This window comes from Ictidomys tridecemlineatus, chromosome 6 (genome assembly GCF_052094955.1).
Source record: "Ictidomys tridecemlineatus isolate mIctTri1 chromosome 6, mIctTri1.hap1, whole genome shotgun sequence".
Taxonomy (NCBI): Eukaryota; Metazoa; Chordata; class Mammalia; order Rodentia; family Sciuridae; genus Ictidomys; species Ictidomys tridecemlineatus.
Window position 1 is genome coordinate 137,974,525 of NC_135482.1, and position 16,060 is coordinate 137,990,584.

Genomic DNA, 16,060 nt, shown 5'->3' on the forward strand with positions numbered 1-16,060 from the left:
ATGCTTCTTCCTAAAAATCTTTTGCTCTTTCTTCAACTGAATAATGTCCAGTCATCCCTTGGGTCTCATTTTATCATCACTTTCTGCCAGATAAGATCTCCGACACCTGGATAGTTCAGTGTCACTACTGCGTGCTCCCACAGCAGCCTTCGAAGCCCCAATCCGTTGATTCCTTTAAACTGGGGTTTTGGACATGGTGAGTACCTGGCAGGAGAAATGCTTTAAATATTTTTGAGTGAAGGAACAAAGATGACCTTTTAAAGGGTACAGAGTGTAGGCTTTTATATTGGTCCACATTATTTTTTATTGTTAACTTTGGCTTCTTGTAAGTTCGCTCTCATGCTATTACATACTGAGGCTCATTCACTTGCAGGTCCTGTTAGGAGAACTGAGCTGTGTGTTCCCAGTCCTGGCTGCTCTGATTTTCTGTAAAGTCTACATGGACCCAATCAATGGAAATGAATCTCTGCCTGCTTTGTGTTGCTACTAATAAATTTCTGCTGGCGTAGCCCCTTCACACAGTATTTAAATTATTTGTTTCTATTTATTTATGTAACCAACTACCTGGGTAGTCTGAGTCCCTTTTGTTATTCATGTTCTGTCTTCAGCACCATGGTGGCTATTCTTAATTGCTGGCTCCCTCCCTTAGTCTTCTGTGTTTGCTTTATGTTGTGCCCTTGAGGGTTGACTGTGGACTGTGGTTCATTCTCTGGCTTCCCACTGCATCCGGCCGATTGGAAGCACAGGAAGGAGGGGGTGGCAGGAGAAGAGGGTCCAGGTATTGAGCCTCCCACTTCTTCCTAACATCCAGCTCCTGAAGCTGGTGACCTCTAGGATAGTAGCTCTTGTTAGAAGACATTCCCTACTCTCATAGCTACAGATCCTACCAGGTTCTGCTTATATCTTTTCATTTGATCCTGCCCCTCCAAAGCTAATGGTAGAATAATGGCTTTCCAAATTTCCACTGTTTCAAATCTAGGACACCTAGGAAAGCCATTGTTGGTTTTTCTTCATTTTTTCCTATACCTCTATAAAGAGTCTCTAAAAATTTATTCCAAAATTCCAGCTGAGAACTTCCAGGTTTCTGGAAATTCTGTTACCCGATGAGATTATGCGTGACGGTAAGCATCATGCACTCAGAAAATGCCAAGTGAAAGTTTACCAAACAAAATCAGGGCATAGATGGATATTTAGTACATTCTGGCGTTCTTTCAGTGAAAATTTTGTCTTTGTGTTAAATAACCTGTGAATTCAGTAAGAGTAGTAACCAATTATTGAGTTTTAGGGAACTTAATCCCTACTAACAAAGTGTAATCAACAATAAAAAGGTTCATTGGAACGAAATAATTGTCAACTCCTCACATTTGGCAGTACACTTGTTTCTTCCATAAAACCTTGCAAATATTATGAAAACTATATGATTTTTTGAGCATCTAAACAAGAACATTTTGCTATTTGAGATTCATGTCCAGGTGGATACACTGTTGGTGGAAGAGAAAATGGGTATTAGGGTCACTATAGAGGCAGGATAGTATTAGAAAGCAAGAGATGCTAACTTTTAATATCAAATGCATTTGCTGAAGGTTATCTTTCAAGCTGTGTATCTCCTCAATTTATTCCATTAAAAAGAATACACGTGGATAGATATTTCACAAGAACTGTAAATTATCTCACAGTAGGATATTAGATCAGCTTATAAACACTAGTAAATAATTGCTTACAGAGAGAAACCAGAGAAAGAAGAACGTGAGAAGATCATGAAAACATGATAGGAGAGAAAAAGCTCCTAAAATTTTTAAAACCTAAAACACAAATCAAGGAAACATTGTTAGGCTACTCAGAAAAATCCAAGGCTTACTTTGTGCAATACTTAAAAGAGTTTTGGATTTTTAATGTTTTGGCCATGAAAGACTATCTTAGTGTTCTAGAGTCTAAACATAGACTGATTTATCCAAAAGTGAGAAGTAATGTTTTTTGCCACTTTAGATGACATAGAAATTTAACAGAAATTTTGATGTTGTTTCCTTATCCTTAATAATTGAAGATAGCTGCTGAGAGCCAAAGGGGTACTACTACTACTGCAAAGAAAATATTGCAAGTAAAACTGGTTCTTTCTAGTCACAGATTGATTTTCTACATCATGGTATTTATATTAAAGAGGAAGGAACAATGCATTTTCCCAATAAAATATTTAAAATGTCTGTCAAAGAAAATGCCATCTCCCAAAACCCAAGGTGCCAGCCACTGTATGTCACAATCACCACTTTAAAATGAATGTCCCAAGGAGTGAGACAGCATTTGCTACTTTCCTTTTATCTCACTTTCTTTATAATTTCTACTCTGTGGGCTTCTTTCCTGTAAAGATTTTAGGTGAAAATTATATTTATCATTATTTTATGCTGTTATCAGTGAGTGGATATGTTAACTACAGTAACTTTTTTTTATACTTGAATAATATTTTATATGCAGGTTGAATAAACTATGATTTTTGTTACTCTTCAAATATTAGAGGAATGCAACTTGTTTAAAGGATTTATAGAGAAAAACCATGTAAGTTTTCAACTGAATTACATTTTTAAAGAAAAGTTTGTAAAAGTTAGATTTAACTAATCAGGGAATAGGTATACAGATTAAGATATTTCAGTTTTAAATTCGAAACGTATTTTATGAAAGGATAGGATTTTGCTGAGTTAATATTTGCTAGAGGAAACTAATTAATGGATTTCAGGAATCTTGTCTTGCTCTTCCTAAGATGATGTGAGGTGAATAAACCAACCAGTAATAAAGGTGATCATTTAATAGTTTATAGATTGACATGACTCTTAGGAAGGTTAAATTTTCTTCCACTAGTTTTTTCCTCATTAAATTTCTCTATGCCATATTCTTCAGTGTGTTCCGTGACAAGCTTTAAGTCACTGGTGCACACAGACAAACGACCCATAAATTTACCCCGTAAATACAAATATGTGCTCACATTCACATGTGTGTAGATACTCACGGGGGTTCCGGCTCTGAGGTGGAGCGATTCCAAGCTCATCTGTTCAGAAGGACACTTTCATTCTCAGTCGTCAGAATGCAGTGCTGTAAAGATCCTCAGAGTGGAGCTCAACCACAGCCAACCGCACAGGATCCTGGGGCCCTACCACCTTGGTGCAAGGTCGTTCGAATTCCCTCCCTCTGTTTCTGTCTCTCCTTTATCCAATTGGGAATTCAACAATACAATCTTGAGTGGAGTCTTCAGACTATACCATTAGCTTATTGAGCAACTGCACCTGCTTTTAAATTTTAATGATGCATTTTTAATATGATAAATGTAGTATACTTGAATGGTTTTTATATGCAGGTCGAATAAACTATGATTTTTGATACTCTTCAAATATTACTTTCTGAATAATTGTGAGGCTTGTACAGTTATAGATGTGCCTGTGGCTTAAAATGACTGCTGTTCTGTCCCAGTGAACACAAAGTAAATGTTGGGAGTAAATGTTTTAAGGATGTTATAAATCGAGGCACTTTAACTTAGAATTGGTTATATCTATATCTATATCTATACATATACATACATACACACAAACACACACACACACATACACACACATACACACATACTCTTGTGCATAGTGGTTAGGGAAACTTGAGTTTACAGAAATAATATAAAGATGACATGTAGAAGTTACCATGGAAATTACTCAGGACTCCATTTTTCTGTGGCTCGAGGTAACAGAATTTTAGAAAGTTTGATATGGTGATTACCTGATTATAACTGGAAATAAGGTTTCATTTAAAAATTATGTTCTCCTTGTATATCCTAGACACCTTTAATCTTTCAGTTCCACAGGGAATTTACAGTAACCCAAAAGAAGAGATAGGAGAACATAGGAAATAGTTTTTTTTTTTTTTGGAAAGGTTATTTAATCTGCAAAATAAAACAGAAGATTAAGGTGAAAGATTGAGGCAATTTTCCAGGTAATTAAAAAAATTCCTTTAAATTACCCCAATTATCTGGATATTTCACAAGAAGAAAAGGTGTTTGATTTGAATTAATAGGATATTAAACTAACTTCTATAGTTTAGTTCATGCAATTAAAAACATTCTTTTGTAACAAGATTTGTTTTTTAAATGTCAATTTTGGGTAACTACAAAAATCTCTACCATTGGTTATGACATGCTATATATTTCCTGAATAAGTAACATTCTGCCTTTGCTTTAAAATGTGATTGCTTTTATACATATATTTTGCTTTTGTGTAGCTCTTTTGGGGCATTACAGATACTTTAAAAATGTATAAGTAGCTAAAATCTGAAACACTCATCTTAAAATAGTCTTCATTAAAAGATAAGCTTAGAAGGGATCAGAAAGCATCAATGTTTTCTGAAAAGAGGCATTAGCAAATCACCTTAATAAATCTAATGCAATATTACAATTGCTATTAAAAATGGGCCAATTTAGTCTTAGCCTTCTCATAAAACATAGCACAAAGTCCTGTTGAGCTTGTCAAGCTGGATCTGAAAACACACAATGTGCACAGGCTTTACATCAGAATTATTTTATACACAGAAGGTTTTGGATAAATCAGGTAATTAGAAGAGAAAAAAGCCAAATATATTTAATATACATTCAGAAGTAGATTAAGAACATAAAAACTCAGATGATAAGCATCTTGTATATTTGGGTGAGAAATTCACTGCAGAGTATGTAATTCTTTTTACCACCACAAACAACAGTAGTCTTATATACAGCCACTCCTATATCTTTTTTTTTCTCTCTCTCTCAGAGGATTTGGCAATGATTCAGAATGAACTAACCCCTGAAGTTAATTTAATAAATTGCCTAACCCACAACAGTGGAAGGAACCAGGAAATTAGAGAAGAATAACAGATAGTTTGATGAATGTCACATATCGAATGACAATATTTATCATTGCGGTTTACATGATATAAACCAAAAATAATTTGTGTTCCTATTTGAATACTTTTTCAGGATTGTTTTATATATTTAAACTAATACATTGATTGTGAAAGTTAGAGAACAAAATCAACCTTTTAGCAAGTGGCTGGATTAGAAAGAAGCAGCGGAGTGAGCCTTCTCCTGATATCAAGGGACCTGGGTTCCAGTCTCCTTTAGCAATGAACATCTTGTGTAAATCTCCCTTCTCTCACTTGGGCTGCAGTCAAGGATTTTCAGGTTCCTTTCTGCTTCAATATTCTTTTCAAATGAAGCTATTTATATTTCTAGTACTGCACATGTTAGCCAGTGGTATAGTGTATCATTTGTGGGTTTGTTAACCTCACTAGACCATGAAACTAACATTTCCATTGAGCATCCTCAGAACTGAGCACAATGCCTAGCACATAGTTGGGAACCTGATATAATACTATGAATATCTATGTAACTATGATGCTTCTGATAAGTGCAAATAGTTCAGGTACTATCAGTCTGCAGGTCCTCATGGAGGCAGACTAGCCAAACACCTTGTGGCTCATTTTCACTATACAGAGAAAATAAAATGTATCTTTTATTAGGAATAGTAACATTGCATTCCCAATTCCTGCACACAAAGTCCTTTGAAAGAATGTATTTTAATAAATACAGAGGTTAGATAGGTAAACCTAATACAGAGACCAAGGATAAGATTACCCTCTGGATGGGGAGGTAAAGCTGAAAATTAAGGTTCTGAGTGTACCCTGGTCTCTATGCTGATATTACAAACGTGTGCACATTTGCCCCTGTGTGCTTTGGACATTAATTCACTAGAAACTGAATTGAGTCCAAAATCTATTTCTATTCTGGCAGTGTACCATGCCAGATCTTTTTTTTCTTTATGTACTTTTGGCACATATTCAATTATAATTAATTCTTAAAAATAATATTTTAGTTCCATTCTGGTTTGAAAAAATAAGTCTCACCAACAGTTATTTCCACAAATAAGGACCTAATCCATGCCTAGAAGGCTGTGAAAGTCAAGGCTGACTTAGAGGTAGTGGTTAGAATAGTCAAGAACAACACATGGATCCAAGCTGTATTTGCAAAATAGTATAATCTAATGCAAATATGGTATTAGTATACAGACCATATATTACCATATCTGAAATTATGTATTTTATTTGTTTCCTTTTGTGTTTTCAGTATCTACCATTATAACACAGCTCTGTTTTCTCTTTTGTTGTTTCATCAGTACCTGGTATGTATTGATTATGCAATGAGAATTTACTGAATACATGAATACAATCATTTCCCAAGAATCTATGGATCTACATTGTGAAATAATTGTCCTAGTGATTTGGTGGATTAAAAAAATATCAAAAAAGATGCTCACTGATATAAAAATTGATCCCTAGATCACTTGTAGTAATTAGAAAAGCATTAAGAACAATCTGTAATGAAACACAGAAGTGGCATGTTCTCCTCAATTCCTATAATGAAATGCAAATAAATTTCTGCAGAAAAGTATTATTTTTTTAATAAGAGTGTTGATACAAGCAAGAGATTCACATGTTTTAGTGACAGATGTCATCATGTAGGTCCATGGACTTGAATTTGACCTTGGATGACATATCATATATTTTACATATGACAAAGTGAGTTAACCACAAAGCAAGAAGTGATAGACTGTCTGTTAGACATTGGGAACTTTACTTGTCTAGAATGGAAGGTGTAAATTAAAGTAATTTGGAGGTTAGTATGGGTACCATTATGAAGGTCCTTAAATATAAGGATATTTGTTCCTGATTTAGTAAAAAAAATGAGTGATATAATAAAGGTGGTATTTTAGGGGACTGTTTCTAGCATCATTTAGAATGTTGGTGGGATCTGAAACCTGGGAGACCACATAATAGATAATTGTCATAATTCATATATCAGATCACAAAGTCATAATTGCAAAATCAAAATACAAAAAGAAAAGCTCCAAAGGATATTTTAAAGGAAAGAATCAAGCATTATTAAGTAACTGGAAAAGAGAACGAAGGGAAGGATATTTAAAAGGTGAGTAGAGTTTTTTTTAATTCAAAGTGACAAAGTATTTGTATCTCTAGATAGAGAAGGATGGAAAGGAAACTGGTTTTGGAGGAGAAGACAAAGTTTGATTTTAGGTATACATAGCTGGAGTCCCTTGGGAGAATCTGGTTACTGTTTTTGTAGAACATTAATTTATTCAATCTTATTTATGGAGCCCCTACCATGTGCCAGATAATATGCTAGGCAGTAGGATGCAATTGTGAAAAGGAAATACACACTCCCTGCCTCCCTGGAGATCTAGCTGAGATCTTTGGGTTGAAGGGAAATAAATCAGGCCAGAGTGAGAAGTAGAGTGTCTAATGTGAGATGGACAGATGTTCAAGGGGGCAGCTTAATATGACTAGCCTGTGCGGAGTGGCATGGTTTCCTCATTTCAAAGTGATTCTAATTTTGACCATTCACCTTGGTGTGAGTCATGCTGGTGCACAAAAAGTGAACTCATTTCTTTGGGGACAAAACAAAACAGGTGCATTAAATAAGTAAATGTAATGAGTATATGGACAGGTGATGGCAATACTCTTCTGCATACGAATAAATAATTAACTCAAAATATTCTTAGTTAAGGAGAACTTAGCGAATCATCAACCCTTTTCATCCAAATGACACTATATGGCTTCCTGGCTATATAAAGGTTCTATTTCATTCATTGTACTTGCATTAAAATGTGCCAGAATCTTCTATACCCTGACAAAGAGAAGTCCCACACAATACCACTTGATCTGTTAACACAGAAAGATAAACTCAAGCTGTAAGTGGGATCCAGGAACCTTCTGGAATACTAAAGACTGAAAACTCAAATTCCTGATCTCTGGGGTTAAGTTGGAGAAATCCACTGGAGTGGACACGGGTGGCTAAAGTTCAAGCTGTAGAGAGGTGAACAAATTCATATGGTTCCACAAATGAGCTTTGACTCAGAGACCTGAGAATAATATGAGGACCTACGTGTTGAGAGAGGGGGCAGATCTTGAATGCAGCTAGTACCCCTTAGGACTAAGCATTCCTGGCATTGTATTGTGTTTACAGGAAAAGGACTACAAATATGAAAATATCGTCAGTGGAGCTTGAGGCCCAGAGGATGTAATGGAAGAGTATGTGTACAAATCAATTTTCAACAATGATTGAAAGGGCAGCAGTCGTGAACAAAGAAAATTCTCCAGTTCTTCCTTGTTGAGTTTAGAATGTGGATTGACAACTTTAGGCCCAATGTGGATCAGGATGATTAGACACTCAGAAACCAAGGAGACCACAAAGAAAAGACTGAACTACCTGCTTAAAAGAACACTGTGTGAGTTCTTTTTTTAAAAAGAATTTTGGGTAGAGAGGAATAGTGTGTCCATAACTAATACTCAGGATTGTTGTAAGAATTAAGTACTTTTATACCTAGTACTTAGAAGTGCACATGATGTGGGTTAAGAACTCATTACCAAGAATTGATCTGGTAAAGTGGCTTATATTGGGGACACCCTCCCCCCCGCCCACAGAGTAAAATGCACTTCTCTCAGTAAAGAAACTAGTTAGTAAGCAAAATAAGACATTTTCCTGATGAATATGAAATAAAAACAATAGCAAACTGGTCCTAAATTTTCTTAGCTGAGATACTTGTTTGGATGAAATCCCAAAGGAATCATGATGGATAAATCTAAGGGGCGAAACATGTGCCCTGGGCAGCTCCTAGGTAGGCGATGCTAATGGAAATCTCTTCCATGCTCCCTTATGGTGACATCTGAGGCTGACCAACTTACCTGCCCCCGCCGCCTGCCTTTCATGTTGTAGATTTTCTTTCTTAGGGCATGTTAATATACACAACTAGGTACTGTCCAGGATCCTACAACTGCAAGCAATTCTGTCTCTCTATTTGAAAAGTAATCTTGGGTTATGAGGCAGGCCTCCTAAGGGGTATCTTGATGTATCCCATTATGACAGTTTCTCCATAGACATGGAGGAGAGAGGGGAAGGAAGTTGGCAGAGAGGTGAGTTCAGAAGGGCGGTGAGGGCAGTCTTTCCCTGCAGAAGGATTCATGTCATAAACCTAATAGATGGGCTTGAGGGAAATCCTTGCCATACAACATGTTAGCACCTTCCAGGGGCCACCCTCTACATCAAGCACCATGTGATCTGGAAGCAGGTATAGACCATTATTTTCTGAGATCTAAAGAACCTTAGTGTTCTTAACATTCCTGTCAATAATCGTTTGGAAAACAAAAAGTTAGATTTATAGATAGAAAATTTCCCTTATCTTAGGAAAGAAAATAAAAGGCTGTATTCTAAAACCCACAGGTCTAAAGTGCTATTGTTTATCCCCACTTGTATTCTAGGATAGTTAGGGAACAGAGAAAGTATCACTAACGGTTTGTGTGGACTCAGAAACTACACTAATTCCATTTGCTTCCTGCTAGTGTTGCTGGGTTGGGAGATGAAGTGAGTGTTAGAGAGTATATTTGACAAGTTGTCATGAAAGCACTGTGGGTTAGATGGGAAGATGATGGTTGAATTATATCACAGGTGCCCTTGGCTGAGCATTCAAACTCAGGCACACGAGCCCCAGAGAGGATCCTATGCCTAATGGCTACAGAGCTGACTGCATCTAATTCACCCTGTCCTACTCCAAACCCAGGGAGGTATTCTTCTTAAATCTGTAGCTAGAATTGAGTGGAGAGACCCAGGAAGCTATAAGTTACCTGATAAATATGAGAATCAACCATACATTATCAGAATGCATATATAGGTCAACACCAAGAAAACTGATGTGTTAGGCTGTCAGTCAACATTTATTGAGATGCACTGCAGAAGTGTGTGCCTGAAGTCTCTCTCCTAAAACGGATCTATACCCACTCTTCAATAACCCTTTCCCTGGCATAGAAAGGTCTTGAGGAGTCAGGGCCCCATAATGGCAGCTCTTAATTGAACAGAATCTTAGACTTGGAGGTCTGAGAGTTTATACAAATGACTATATTCCTTGCTTCCACCTCCCCCCCAAACCAAAGACGATTCAGTTACATATAAATAACAAGAAGAATGTTTCTGATATAGACATATGTCTTTATGCTTAATTTTAGAACAAGCAAAAATATGACATGATGTATTTCTGTTGAGATTTCTGGTCTTAATGCTGCATTTCTCTACTAGACCTATAAAATGAAAATGAAAAGTGATAGCTGTTACTTTGCTCTGTTCACTTGGGTCCCAGGTTTGGTAAACACCCCTTCATCTCAGAAACCTCACTGAGGCAGAAGTACTTGCTAACTGTTGTTGGTAGAAGGTCTCCACTTATGCTGATAGGATCCATCATAGTGTTCTTTAATCTTGGTTTTGGGTTTCTGGACATCTAATATAAGTTCAGTGAAGATAAGAATTTCTTTTATGCTTTATCACAAATACTAGTAAGTTCTCAATGTAGTAAGTTTTTGATTCTTATCATTTCTGGCCCTGTCAACAATCTGTGTGCACTTTCTTGTCCCTTTTCCTCTCATACTTTTTTCCAGTTGATAAAGTAGATTCATTTTATTTAGAGAAAAGCTACAAATTCAAAGTGTTTCATTTTCTCACTAAACCCAAATTATTCTAGTTAAGTCATCAGACAATGGATAGATAACATGTCTTCTGAAACACTCACAGGACATTATTAACGTTGCTTCCATTGTCTAGAATTTACTTTTTTTTTTTTTTTTTGTAAATACCTTAGCTGAAATAGCCCCTCCTTGCTGTTTTTTTTCAACAAAATATATTAGACACTATACTTTAGAGTAATAATAGAGATTTATTTCTCTATTTTATGGAAGAAAGCATGATCACACAGATTTATCCTTTTGGGTTTTTGTTTGGAATAGAGAGTATGAAAATACTCATTTTGGTATCATTTACCAGAGTTAATTATAACACACTCACTAATATAAAATATCTTAGTTTCCAACTTCATTAAACTTGATTATAATTACCCTTTATTATTTCAATCTTCAAAGTCCTTTGCTTTGGAGGGTGGGAGTGTGTGGGAGGCACAGTGTAAAAATATTTTGAGTATTGGAAGATTAAATGACCTTCTGTATTACTCACTTTTGAACCATGTTTCACTTTTCGCAGCAAAAATGTACAAGTTGTCATGGAAATGTACGGTGGTTATGTATCAAATGTGGGTGTACATTCAGTGTTCTCCACTTTTCTTGTAAGTAAAGAAAAATGTTGGAGTCAAATTATAGAAAATGCAGAATGTGCTTAAACATTATAAAAGGATGCCCAATTTTAGGTGGAATGATGTAGAATTGGATACTCCTTGCAGGACAGTAGGATTTTGTGGTGCAAGATTTGGAGATAACAAAAGAGATTCCATTGGTGGACACTATGAGAGAATGTATGGAAAAACAGTTTGGAAGCATACTCTCACGCTGTGCTAGGTAGTTTTATTTTGGACTGTATCCTAAGTGCACTTCTTTTTTTCAGCTTGTAATATAAATCTCATTACATGGTACAGATTAAGTACTTAAAAATCTTGAATTTGTGCTTTAACTTGATGGGCAATGAGTCAGAGTTTTCAACCTTTATAAAATGAATGTATTAACATGCACGTAGAGCTAAATCCTACCTAGATGTCTGGCAAGCAGACAGGTATTCCTGAAATTTAAAAATATCTGAAATTAAAATACCTGAAATTTAAAAAATACTGCATCAAGAAATGCAGTATCTGGAGTTGAATCATTTTACTCAGACAACACAATTTCTGGGTTCCAGACCTGGTCTTGAGATATTGTATTTGATCAGGTATTTGGATTCTCAATTTTCTCTCATTTTCTTGTAGAAAAAAAGGGATAATTTTGTGTTCTAGAAGGAAGTGGAAATGTGGGAATGCATAATTATTTTTTAAATGACTTGAAGATTCAGAAACAATCACTGAACAAGTGCCCAGAATCTGTAGAGAGTGCAGCCTTCAATCACTTTCCCTTGTTCCTCCAAACACCAGACCTCAAGGCTACCAAGAGCTTTGTCTCCCAAATGTTCTCATCATGGACAAAATGTGGAAGAAAAAAAAAAAGCAGTGCTCAATTTATGTTTTTCACACCTAATGATGTGAGAAATTCTAGGCAGGCCCAAGAAACATTTTCAGTGTGGTGGGATTTGATCTCTGTGAAATTTAGCAGTTTCATTATGACAGTTTTAGCTTAATTTTGCATAGTTTTTTCTTGCATTGTTTTAAGCGTATGCTAGGTTTTCTTAGCTAATCACACAGATGGCACCGCAAACAAACCAGTAAATCTTGCTTTGTGCTTTCAAAGTGCAGGAAAAGAACTAAATGAAAATTCATACAAAAACTTTCAAGTTTGCGAATATTTTATTTTTAAATGTGATGTTAGGATAAAGATTTCACAAAGATCATTAGGACCTCAATTTTAATGGTGAAGAAGAGACATAATATCCATTGCCATTAAAAATATAATATTTCCTGGGTATCAATCGATAGCGAATTATCCATGTAAAGTTTTTTCAATGTGGGCCTTCTCAAAATCCTGGAAGAAATATTTATCCAGAGAGTTTACATGTTAATAAGTTTTGATTTTTTTGCATACTTATTTTTTAATTCTTCAAAGGTGTGTTAATTCCTTGAGGCACTAGGCACGTACAGCTGTGGTATTATTACCTTTATGCAATTAAGTAATAATCTCCATGGGTTTGTAATTTACTTTGAAGAAGCAACTTAATTCACTAAGAAAATAAGACTAAATACACTATTTGATTGATTATCTTGTCATCCTGTCAACTCTGGATAACCCAGTGGTAGGGTTGGCAAGTAAATATCATTTTTAATTGTGAAAAGAAGATTGGTCTGCATACTAGTCTTTTCTTCACAGTCTCACTTTCCTCTTTATACATCTTAGATTATTGCAGTAGCTTCCTAACCAGTCCCTTTGATTATGATGCTTATCTTCCAAATCTAATATACACGATGATATCAGATGTCATTCTAAAGTAGGATTTCAGTCATTTTTCAGCTCGGAATCGCGCCTCTTCATTGTCTGAGATCCTCCATAATACGTATTATTTAATTCTATCTTTCTGTTTGCTCAAAATCCAATTGGCCCACTGAATCATTGCTAAAAAATGGGTATGAACCAGACTGAGTGTGAATACCCATTTCAACATTAGCGCATTTAAGCAAATTGCTTGCACACTCTGTGCTTGATTCCTTATCTGTTGGAGGGGAATAACAATCATATTTCCACCTCCAGACCTTATGGAACAAAGAAATGAGTTAAAACATGCAAATGCTTAGCGTAGTGTTGAACATACAGCAAACATGAATTTAATGTCAGATATTCCTGTTATTACTGCTGCATCTGTAACTTTGTTCCTGCTGTCATTATGACCTGACACATCTCCTAGTCTCTGCATTTCAAATTACCACTCCTCTTCAAGTCCAGGGTCAGATGTTTATCTATCATGAAAATTGTATGCTTATTAAAATGAAAGGTTATGCTCCAAATTACTAAAGCATGACTTATTCCAATCTTTTTGTGTTTCTGTTAGCCTGCCTTATAGTCTAGTAGCATGCCCAGGTGCCTTATGTTGCCCAGGAGTGGCCGAACTTTTAGGGGCAGCTACACATTTTAGGGGCATTCTATACATTGTTGTGGTGCCCAACATGTCAGAAGAGCAATTGTGCAGAGTAAATATTGAAAAGCCTATAATTACTAAATATTTTAATACCACATCTTTCAAAATGTGCATCTCAGTTTAGTCTTTCACTAAATCTTCAGGTAGCTTGAAATTTTAACCTTTGGTTAAAAGTTTCCTAATAGGTGGTCTTTGTTAGCGTAGGTATTCTCTGGCCTTAATGAGATGAAACTAGGATCAATTCTTTTGTGAGAAACTCTATCTTAGTAAAATTATTTTTTTTCTACATGAGAGAGCATACATTTTGCGTAGTGTATTTTTTGTGTAGTGTTCTTGGATGCTTATATTTAATATGCAGAGTTTTGAAGAGCAAAGCCGAAAATATTTATCCCACTTTTCTTCTCATCGGCATCTCTCTCTCTCCCCAACCTTTTCCCCCTGACATATATATTTATATACACACACCTTAACTCACACTATAATATTTACTTACTGAGCCCTTTTGATATTTCTGAGGGAAGCAATCCCTTTCTCTTTTTTATTTCATTAATTTTTCCAGGAGCCATACAATACTTAAAATTTTAAATTTCAGTTCTGAGGGAATATGGAGAAGTATATTTAGAAAATCCCAGATATTCTTCATCTGAATTTCCGCCAAGAAGCAACTTATCATGCCACCAAAGCAAGATATGTCACTATGGAATTTGATTTATTATATGCTTCAGTTCTTAATGGAACAGAATAAGGCAATCTACCATGATTGTTGCTCCGAGCATAAGGTTAGAGAAGAAGTAATGCAAACAACCTCAGAATGGGGATGATGGAAGCTATCCGCTGCTCTCTGGGCTTCTTGCTGACATCCACCTTGCATCCCCGGGTCACTCTCAGCCAGATCATCTCAATCATTGGTCTCCTGATGTGACATCGGAACAAGCTGAAAAATTATTTTTTTTTAAATTGGAAAAATAAGTGGCTACCCTGCATCCTCTGTGGAAAATTTGGAAGTATACTTTGTAAATATGAGAAATTCATGAGGCCAAAGTGATTTATATTCTCCTTCAAGAAAATAGGGATTGGGGTAACAGAGAACCTTCTTATAACTCATGCAACTCATTGCAAGGTCAGTAGCCAATAAAGACATCACCATCCGTGATTAATTGTGGATGGGTACCACCCCCAACTTTCCTTTTATTCCAGAGACCTAGATAAATGCTCTGATAGGTCCTTTGGTGTTCCTGCTTTGTCCTTCTCAAGCATCTAGCAAGACACAGGAAGGGAGGATTGAAAGGGTATGTGAGACTGACCAGTTTTATCTCAGAAGTAAAATTTTCCAGATACTGAAGAGATGCTTTTGCGGGATGAAAAATAAAGAAGTAGACCTTTTTGACAGGCATATGAACTATCTTAACAGTCTTCTTATCATAATTAACAGATTTCTGCACTTGGTTTTATGTCTTAAAAATATCTAGCTGTTTGCTTTTCCAGGAAGTGAGAAATAAATTTAGATTTTTTTTTGAGGGTAAAATAATGACTTGGACTTGCTCCCTGATGATATTTAACTGGATTCACAGAGGCAATCACTTAGTAATAATTTCTAATGTCATATTTGTAGATGGACATGTTATTTATTTCCATTTTATAAGTCCACTGATAATTTCAATGCATATTACAAACATCTTAAATATCTCATGTTTATTTGAAGTTAATTATGTATTGTTTATAGGATTCTACTGATCGCTCTGTGTTTATAAAACAAAACCTACATTGTTACAGAATCTTTATTTACTCTCTCTACCTGTCTTATCTGCAGGCTGGAAGATAGCTATTTATAATGTCATCACATATTTGTATGAAACTTCAGAGTTTTCAAAATACTTCATGTTTATATTTCTCTTAATTCATAAAGCAACCCTTTAAACGATGCATAGGTTATACTGTTTTAATCCCATTTTTCAGATGAGAAAACTGAGGCAAGAAAAATCAAATGATTAGCTTGTTCATAAATGGCAAAGCCAAATGGCAATAGAAGTAAAGGTAATTATAGTATGTGTTTATATCTGTATGAATGTGGTCCTCAAATGCATTAAGTCCTTAGCAATCATTTGCTATCCTTAAAATTTCCTGATGTGCAGAGCTGAAGCAAGAAACCTAAAAGTACAGGTCCTGGCCATTGTTGGTAAGAAAAGTCACATGTTGAGGTGAGAAAAACTGCTAAAACACCTAAATGATTGGTTTGATTAGTTTCAAGTGCAGATGTTCTTGATCAGAGAATAAGGTTTCTAGGGCCTGGTAGAGAGAAAGAGAGACTCTAAAACAAAACAATAACTAGTTTCTTCCTTAAGAAATTAAGATAAATTTAAGGATGGAAGAGGAAAGAGCTGATGATAAGGTAAAGAGGATGATGGGAAAGTTACTTTAAGCGAGAATCAGGTGGCTACTTAA

At 35.6% G+C, this 16,060-nt stretch overlaps 2 long non-coding RNA genes across 8 annotated transcripts in view; one reads left to right on the forward strand and one right to left on the reverse strand.

Moving 5' to 3' along the window:
• Positions 1-3,129, reverse strand: part of LOC144365040 (uncharacterized) — a 268,642-nt gene extending 265,513 nt beyond the window's left edge. Inside the window, exon 1 of one of the 6 annotated variants that reach the window (XR_013423320.1) lies at positions 2,999-3,129. This is a non-coding gene — a long non-coding RNA (uncharacterized LOC144365040). Of the gene's footprint in view, positions 1-2,974 lie in introns of all 6 variants that reach the window. The other 5 variants (XR_013423323.1, XR_013423319.1, XR_013423318.1 and 2 more) reach the window with 5 other exon arrangements.
• Positions 1-16,060, forward strand: part of LOC120888663 (uncharacterized) — a 114,374-nt gene that overhangs the window by 1,030 nt on the left and 97,284 nt on the right. Inside the window, exons 2-3 of one of the 2 annotated variants that reach the window (XR_013423324.1) lie at positions 1-196; positions 374-517. This is a non-coding gene — a long non-coding RNA (uncharacterized LOC120888663). Of the gene's footprint in view, positions 197-373; positions 518-16,060 lie in introns of those variants that run through there. The other variant, XR_013423325.1, reaches the window with a different exon arrangement.